Source organism: Mustela nigripes, chromosome 2 (genome assembly GCF_022355385.1).
Source record: "Mustela nigripes isolate SB6536 chromosome 2, MUSNIG.SB6536, whole genome shotgun sequence".
Lineage (NCBI taxonomy): Eukaryota > Metazoa > Chordata > Mammalia > Carnivora > Mustelidae > Mustela > Mustela nigripes.
In genome coordinates this window covers 95,104,692-95,114,382 of record NC_081558.1, presented here as the reverse complement: position 1 = coordinate 95,114,382, position 9,691 = coordinate 95,104,692, and the positions used below count along the sequence as shown (strand labels likewise).

General features: G+C 42.5%; 1 pseudogene; it reads right to left on the bottom strand.

Annotated features, from left to right (window-relative positions):
• Positions 1 to 1,502: 1,502 nt before the first annotated feature.
• Positions 1,503 to 9,431, bottom strand: LOC132010497 (small ubiquitin-related modifier 3-like; annotated as a pseudogene).
• Positions 9,432 to 9,691: the final 260 nt, after the last annotated feature.

Here is a 9,691-nt window from a genome sequence, read left to right as displayed (position 1 = left end):
AGAACTTCACTCTTTCTCTTCGTGCCAATTCAAACATCCTGGTGCAGGATGGGGGGCTTGGGGGCGGTGGGGAGAGGCAGCCAGTGGCTTTGATTATCCGGAAGAAATGGGAAGATGCGAGCAGGCAATTAAACAATTAAATGTCCTCCACATGGAAGTCTAATTTTCACTGGCCTCTGTTCTTCCTTGTTATAATTGCATCATTGTTTCCACAAACTCAGTAAAGATATGGATTAAACAGGAGGTTAGTGAGCTCGACTATACCTTTTATATACATTAACAGCATCATTATTTTCATTTCCAGGTTTATTCTATTGGTTAGCTTTTATGCCTATTAGTTCTTTTTTTTTTAAGATTTTATTTATTTATTTGACAGAGAGAGAGATCATAAGTAGGCAGAGAAGCAGGCAGAGAGAGAGGGGGAAGCAGGCTCTCTGCTGAACAGAGAGCCTAATGCGGGGCTCAACCCCAGGACCCGAGACCATGACCCGAGCTAAAGGCAGAGGCTTAACCCACTGAGCCACCCAGGCACCCTGTGCCTATTAGTTCTTGATGGACTGTGACACATGGAAATTTGAGTATGCTGATAACCACCAGATATTTTGGTACATTTTTTTCTTCTTACATGGATTCATCTCTTTCTGTAATGTTAACAAGAGTAATTCTGAAGACTTAAATATAACATTTCAGAATTGATTAAGCATTGTGTACCCCACTAGATAGATTCAAATCAATGTTTGCTTGCAAAAGAATTTGCTAAATCCCTAGATTTGTACTGTTTTTCTCACTTAGCATAGTACAAAAAAAAAGGGGGGGGGGATCCAAACTGGGGTAGAGGGCCTGGATTGACTCCCTGCCATATCACACACCCTGTGACCTTGAGCAGGTCCTTTAGTCATTTATGTTTCTGAGTCATTCTCTCTGAAATGGATTACATTTCCTATATAGCAGGGATATTAGGAGAAGTAGAGATAACAGATGCCTAGCACAAGTTATGGGAGGCTTAATAAACGGTGCTTATTGATTTTGGCCAAACCCATAGCCTGCAGATGCCCTGAGAGATCCTTATTCCAGGTTGGGAGGACTTAGACTTGTTCCTCTACATATTTGCCTGCCCAAATTACATAGAAAGAAATCACCGGTTTACAAGGATTTTTCTTCTCCAAGCCCCAATTGCCCTACATAGCCCATGGTCCATTTGATCTTCCTATTACTCTGCCATGGGACATATCTGACATGGTTAACTCAGACCATAAGCTTCCCACATTGTTCACATGTTTCACCATTGGTTGCCAAACTGACCTCATTTCCTGCCAAGCTAACTTCATTTCCGTTTTTGATAGGGTTACTAAACTGGATGGGTTCCGAGAATACTGCTGACACAGTATATCTGGATTCTGCAAAGGGGATGATAAGGTCCCGTGGTCTCTCTGTGGCCAGGATGGCCAAAAAAAGTAATAGGGTAGATAGCAGAAGTTGTAACTGCTAGGAAGCACATTCACTCATTCACACAGCAAATAGCTACTGAGGGCCAATGTGGGGCACTGAATAAGATTCTATGGACAGAAGCGAAGAAAAGAGACAAAACTTTCGGAGCTTACCTTCTAGTGGTAGGGAAAGAGAGAATGCAGACACATATAATCTGGATATATCTTTATATATATATATATATATATATATATATATATATATATATATATAATCTCAGGGTCCTGGGATTGAGTCCCGGATCAGGCTCCTTGCTCAGTGGGGAGCCTGCTTCTCTCTCTGCCTCTGCCTGCTTGTGTTCTCTCACTCTCTGACAAATAAATAAAATCTTAAAAAAAAACAAAAAACATGAGTAACTTTAAAAATTAGCAGAACCATCCAATGAGGGAATAAGCTGCCTCAAAAAACAGTCTGCTAGGAAGAAGAAAATATACATATTCATCATGTCATCTAATTACCCTTTATTTGGTAGTGGTGAAAACCATTGAGATCTAGCAAATTTCAAGTATACAATACATTATTATGAACTCTGCTCACTGTGGTATATATTAGGTCTCCAGAACTTATCTTATAGCTGAAAATTTGTACCCTTTGACCAACATTACTCCATTTCTCAGCCCCTAGTAATCACCACTCTTAAAAAAAAAAAAAAAATGATTTTAAGGGCGTCTGGGTGGCCCAGTCAGTTAAGTGTCTGTCTTCAGCTCAGGTCCTAATCCCAGGGTCATGGGATCATGACCTCATCCTTTAATACTCAGCAGGGAGCCTGCTTCTCCCTCTCCCTCTGCCTGCTGCTCCCCTTGCTTGTGCTCTCTCTCTCAGTCAAATAAATAAATAAAACATTTCTAAAAGTAGATTAAAAAAATGTTTTTAATTTTTAAAAGATTTTATTTTTTTTTTAAGATTTATTTATTTATTTTAGAGAGAGAGCACAAACCAGTGGGAGCGGCAGAGGCAGAGGGAGAAACTCAAGCAGACTCTACCCCTGAGTGTGCAGCCTGATGCAGGGCTGGATCTCAAGACCCTGAAATCGTGACCCTAGCTGAAACTACAACCTGGGGCTGGAACCCACAACCCTGAGATCAAGAGTTGCTGGCTCCACCAACTGAACCAGCCAAGTGCTCCTCGCCACTCTTATCTCTGTTAACTATGCGCTCCACTCACAGATTCCATATATAGGTAAGATCATGTAGTATTTGTCTTATATGTTAAATTAAGCTTATTAAAAATATATATATTACAGAGACACCTGGGTGGCTCAGCTAGGTATCCAACTCTTGATCTCAGCTCAGGTCTTGATCTTAGGGTCTTGCATTCAAACCCTGTGTTAGGCTCCATGCTGGACATGGAGCCTACTTTATACACACACACACACACACACACATTTTATATGTACACACATTTATTATTATTATTATTATTATTTTAAGATTTTATTTATTTATTTGACAGAGAGAGAGATCACAAATAGGCAGAGAGACAGACAGAGAGAGAGATGAGGAGAAGCAGGCTCCCTGCTGAGCAGAGAGCCCCATGCGGGACTCGATCCCAGGCCCCTGGGATCATGACCTGAGCCGAAGGCAGAGGCTTAACCCACTGAGCCACCCAGGTGCCCCCATTTATTATTTTTTAAAAACAATTTGTTTTTAAAAGATTTCTATTTATTTATTTGACAGAGATCACAAGTGGGCAGAGCAGCAGTAAGAGATAGAGAGTGGGAAGGAGGCTCCCGGCTGAGCAGAGAGTCTGTCTCGGGGCTCAATCCCAGGACTCTGAGATCATGACCTGAGCAGAAAGCAGAGGATCACCCCACTGAGCCACCCAGGCGCCCTAGCAAAAGCTTTTTTTAAAAAGTCACTAATATCCAGGGCGCCTGGGTGGCTCAGTCAGTTAAGCATCCAACTCTTGATTTCGGCTCAGGTCATGATCTCAGGGTCCTGGGATGGAGCCCAGCATCCGGGTCTCTGCTCAGCACAGTCTGCTTGTCTCCCTCCCTCTGCTCCACTTTCCCTCTCCCCTGCTTGTGGGTGTACATGCACCCACTCTCTCCCTAAAATAAATAAAATAAATATTTTTAAATAAATAAATAAAACAAAAGTTATTAATATCCTGGAAACTGCATGGGGAAAAAGTACTCTCATAATTGAAGAAAGGAATGCAAATTAATACAGCTTTTACTGAATTTTACTGAATTTTAGATGCTATCTAGTTTTTTTAGATGTTATCTAATTTAAAAAATAGATTACGATTGAAAGAATGGGCTGGAAATACTTATACATGTGTTAGTACACATATAGAAAACAGCCATCCTCGGCATCCTAGAACAGTCCTTATCAGATGGTGGGAAGATTTCAGGTGAAGTTTCGCTTTTTACTTTTGTACTCTGCCATATTGTTTCAATGGGTTACTTTAAGCACATATTAATTTTCTAATTTAAAAACACATTAATAGGGGCGCCTGGGTGGCTCAGTGAGTTAAAGCATCTGCCTTCGGCTCAGGTCATGATCCCAGGGTCCTGGGATCGAGCCCCACGTTGGGGTTCTCTGCTCAGCAGGCAGCCTGCTTTCTCCTCTCTCTCTCTCTGCCTGCCTCTCTGCCTACTTGTGATTTCTGTCTGTCAAATAAATAAAATCTTTAAAAAAAACACATTAATAATGATAATTATAATGAAAAATAAAATAAAAGCAAATTAATAGTAGGTTCTTCCCTAGAGAAGTGTTGGTACAAAGCCAAAAAGACTATTTGTAGTGAACTTTATAGGGAGAGTTCCACCTTGGTAGGGAATTTCAGATTGGATGCCAGCCTTCAATAGAAAACATTCCTTAGTTCTACGATGTATAACTCTGGCTGGACTTTCCAGTTGGATTATAAGTTCCTAAAGGACAGGGAATCTGAATTTTGCTTTTTAAAAAAAATGCCCCTCATCCTTTAAAAGCACAAAAGTACATACTCTTGCCAAAAAAGAATGCAGGGGGATGCCTGGGTGGCTCAGTGGGTTAAGCCTCTGCCTTCAGCTCAGGTCATGATCTCAGGGACCTGGGATCAAGTCCTGCATCAGGCTCTCTGCTCAGCAGGGAGCCTGCTTCCCCCCCACCCTTTTCTCTCTCTGCCTGCTTCTCTGCCTACTTGTGATCTCTCTCTGTTCATGCATAAATAAAAATCTTAAAAAAAAAAAAAAAAAGAATGCAGGAACATCTGTTTTTTTCACAGCTGACATAGTGCAGAATCAGTGCCCAGAGCTGTAGGTGACATATTGTTTGTTGTTCTAACCTTTCCTATCATAAAGAGAAATGTAATAGCATTTTCCTGGTAAAGAAGGTTCAGTCAGCACATTTTGGTTTTGGAGTGGCAAAACAAGAGTTTATTTGTTCAAAGTTAATGGACCAAGAAGAGTTGATCAGTACATTGCCAGGATCTCAAGTTACACACCACCACCAACTACAGGTCTAGGACCTTACCCTGGGTACCCACTTCGGTCTCTAATTAGTTATCATTGATCCTTCTGGCAAAAACCTTGACCTTAATAAATGTGTTCTGAATGAAAGAATGAATGAATGCAATAACAAATAAATACATGCCCAAATGAATAGACAAATTATTGGATAAACAGATGCATAGGGGGCGCCTGGGTGGCTCAGTGGGTTAAAGCCTCTGCTTTCGGCTCGGGTCATGATCTCAGGGTCCTGGGGTCCAGCCCCACATCGGGCTCTCTGCTCAGCAGGGAGCCTGTTTCCTCTTCTCTCTCTCTCTGCCTGCCTCTCTGCCTACCTGTGATCTCTGTCTGTCAAATAAATAGATAAAATCTTAAAAAAAAAAAAAAAAAGATGCATAAATACATTAACAAATGAATGAGTGAAACATTTTCTCATAGGGCAAACAGACATACTACGGGTCAGGGACACTGATCCTGCCCTTACTGACTTACTTAGAAAGTAGAAATGGGGGTGCCTATGTGGCTCAGTCAGTTAAGTGTCCAACTCTTGATTCCATCTCAGGTGGAGATCTCAGGGTCGTCGGATAGAGCCCCCGACACGCTGAGCTCCACACTCAGCAAGTAGTCTACTTGTCCCTCTCCCTCTGCTCCTCCCCCTGCTTGCTCACTCTCTCTAAAATAAATAAATAAAACCTAAAAAAAATAAAATAAAATAGAAAAAAGGAAGGAGAAACAGACGGGGAGATTTACAGGCTACCTGAGTGGCTCAGTCATTTAAGCATCTGCCTTAAGCTCAGGTCGTGACCCATGATCTCAGGTCATGGCTCAGGTCATGATGGAGCCCCACATTGGCTCCTGGCTCAGCAGGGAATCTGCCTCTCCCTCTCCTTGGTGCTCCTCCTGCTTGTGCTCTCTCTCTCTCTGTCAAATAAATAAATAAAATTTTTAAAAGAAAGAAAGATGGAAGGAAGGAAGGAAAAAGAAAGGAAAGAAAGAGATGGGAAGGAAAGGAGAGAGGGAGGGAGGAAGAGAGAGGAATGAAGGAAAGAAAGGGAAGAAAAGAGAAGGAAAGAAAAAAGAAAAGAAAAGGAAAAAAAAAGAAGAGGAAAGAAGAGAAGAGGGGAAAAAAAGGAAAGAAAAGAAATGGACACAAGAGCCCAAAACTGGAGCTCTTCTTGCCGAATGTGGCCCCATCTCCTGGTCAGTGGCCAAGAGTGTGCCCAACCAAGCAGAGCACAGAGCACAAGGTCAGAACCACACATACACAGATGGGCCCTGCCAAGGAACCTTTTATCCCTCTTCCTAGCCAAGATACAGCAACTACTCAAAGAAATACTGACCTAAGTTCCCTAATTAAAAATATTTGGTTTCCTCGTATTTGGCCCTTTATGATTCCAGGTATTTGATTCCCATTTTTTTTTTTTTTCACAACAGAACATGTCTATGTCAAGAGTGTGATCCTACCCATGTTTGTGTATGTATGTGCCACTTAATATCTCTCCCCCACCCCCAACATACCTCAGTGCAACAGAAAATAGCAATTACAGCTCAAAAGCTAAAGTGCAAAAGATTGAAGTGGTCAAGATAAAAGACTATAGGAGTGCCTGGCTGACTCAGTCAGTAGAGCATGCAACTCTTGATCTGGGGTCAAGAATTCAAGCCCCATGCTGGGTGTAGAGCTTACTGGAAAAAAAAGGTGGTGGTGGGGGGGTGCCTGGGTGGCCTGTGGCCCTTGATTTCAGATCAGATCATGATCTTCAGGTCCTCGGATTGAGTCCCATGTTGAGCTCTCTGCTCAGTGGGGAGTCTGTTTCTCCCTCTATATCTGTGCTTTCTCCCTCTCTCTCAAATAAATAAACAAAATATTTTTTTAAATAATAATAATAAATAAAAGTAAATTTAAAAATAATAAAATTTAAGGGAGTTTCCTTTTGTTTGTTTAGGCTATTTTTCTTAAATGTTGGGGCTTTTATGGTTTATTTATTTATTTTTTAAAAATATTTTATTTATTTGACAGACAGAGATCACAAGTAGGCAGAGAGAGAGAGGAGGAAGCAGGCTCCCCACGGAGCAGAGAGCCCAATGTGGGGCTCGATCCCAGGACCCTGAGATCGTGACCTGACCTGAAGGCAGAAGCTTTAACCCATTGAGCCACCCAGGCGCCCGTTTTATTTATTTGAGAGACAGAGAGTGCCCAAGCAGGGGGAGCACCAGGCAGAGGGAGAGGGAGAAGCAGAAGCAGACTCCCTGCTGAGCAGACAGCATGATGCAGGGCTCCATCTCAGGACCCTGGGATGACTGCCTGAGCCATCCAGGCATCCCTGTTTAAGCTGTTTTTTTTTTTAAGTAATTTCTACCCCCACTGTGGGACTCAAACTCATGACCCAGAGATTAAAAACTGGATGCTCGGGGTGCCTGGGTGGCTCAGCGGGTTAAGGCTCATGTCATGATCTCAGGGTCATTGGATCAAGCCCTGCTATCGGGCTCTCTGCTCAGCAGAGAGACTGCTTCTCCCTCCCTCCGTCCCCCACCTGCCTACTTGTGATCTCTCTCTCTCTCTGTCAAATAAATAAATAAAATCTTTCAAAAAAAATGTAAAGTGCTGTGCACATACACAATTACTTTATATACAATAAAGGAATGGGAAAGGGGGAATGTGAGAATAGAAAAAACTCTACTGTATTAATCAGGATGTGATGGAGCCAAATTTTGGTTTTCTTATTGAGAATGTCTTCTTAGTCTGGAGGAACAGAGTTCTGCTGTAAAGTAGCAAGTTCCCCCCACCCTTTTTTTTTTTTTTAAGGATTTTATTTATTTTTTTTTTTTTAAAGATTTTATTTATTTATTTGACAGACAGAGATCACAAGTAGGCAGAGAGGCGGGCAGAGAGAGAGGAGGAAGCAGGCTCTCTGCTCAGCAGAGAGCCCGATGCGGGACTCGATCCCAGGACCCTGAGATCATGACCTGAGCCGAAGGCAGCGGCTTAACCCACTGAGCCACCCAGGCGCCCCAAGGATTTTATTTTTAACTAATCTCTACACCCAACATAGGGTTGGGGCTCAAACCCACAAACCTGAGATCAAGAGTCATGTGCTCTACTGACTGAGCCAGCCAGGGCCCCTCAGGTTCCCTTGGTAGTACACACCCTCCCATCTGCTGCTGGAACACATCTATTGTGTCTTCATCCCCCATTTCCAAATGTGCAGGTGTGTCTGTTTCATTGATCTGCCTCATTGACAAACGCTGCAGTTCACAATAAGCTTTCATGAGTTTAGTAAGAGGTGTATACCTCTTAATCCTACATTGCACCCAGAACCATCCTGCCTACCACCTTCAAATTAATATGATCCTTCTCAGCCTTGCCTCCTTCCTTGGGCCTGTGGTTGGCTATGAAGAGTGCCAGAGTCTCCTCAGGGCCTGGTTCACAAAGGAGGTATCAGGTCTGCACTGAAGGAGCTTACAAGTGGCACTAAGAGGGGCAGAAGGAGGAGTTTGCAACCATGGAGGAGGGAGAGCTTAATGATTTATTTATAACAGTGAATATTAAAACAAACCATACAAAAAAAAATAATGATTAGACACATTTTGGCATAGTCCTTTGACTATTGTATAGTGACTACAAATGTAATCATGATAATTTTAACAACTTGGAAAATAGATACACTGTTAAGGGGGAAAGCAAAATGTAAAATGTAGATGTGGTACGTTGTTACAATTATGGCCCCAAGGAACCACACTGGATGTATCCAGATTTCATGAAGTCCCCTCCACATAGACTCTGGGTTTGACCATGTGACTTTTTTGGAAATGGGACATTAGCAAATGACGAGTCAGATTGCAGCTTGAAAACCGTTTACACAGAGGGGTCTTAACCTTTCTCTCTTACTGTTTTTGGAACACTACAACCCAGGTATTATGCTGGAAATATACCACCCAAGCCCATAGCCAGCTCCCAACATATGGGCATATTTTAGCCAACCCCAGGGGAACCACCAGAAGACTGCAGTGGCATAAATGACCCTGGTTAACACTACGGAAGAACGGCCCAGGGGCCCCTGGTGGCTCAGTCGTTAAGTATCTGCCTTAGGCTTCTTAGGTCATGATCTCAGGATCCTGGGATCAAACTCGCATCTGGCTCCCTGCTCAGCGGGGAGCCTGCTTCTCCCTCTCCCTCTGCCTGCTGCCCCCCTACTTGTGCTCATTCTCTCTCTGTCCAATAAATAAACTCTTAAAAAAGAAGAAGGAGGAGGAGGAGGAGCAGGAAGCTCAGCTAATTCCTACTCAACTTGAGGACTCACAGAATTGCAAGCAAGTAAAAGCACTAAATTTTGGGTAGTTTGATATAATTTCTACTTTGTTAAAGTAAGTGTGCATATGTAGAAGGAAAGTACCAATGCTGTTTACATAGAAAAGACCTCACAGCAATCCTGTGACAAAAGAAACTCAGGTGAGGAAATCTGTTGACTCTATGTAACTTGACCCGAGGCCACCTACCAGCAGAGACCAACATAGCCTAGAGAAAAAGTTATTTAAACAATAACCACAAAAATAAGCACACAAAGGAGTACAGACATTGTGTTTAGAGTGATGAAAAATTTTTGGAAATAGGGCTAGTTGGACAACATTGTGGTTTTAATTAGTGTCATTGCATTTATGTATTTTTATATGGTTAAGGGGAGCCTAGCTGGCTCAGTTCGTGGACCACATGACGCTTGATCTCCGGTTGTTAAGTCTGAGCCCCAACCCTACACTGAGTGTCAAGACTATTTA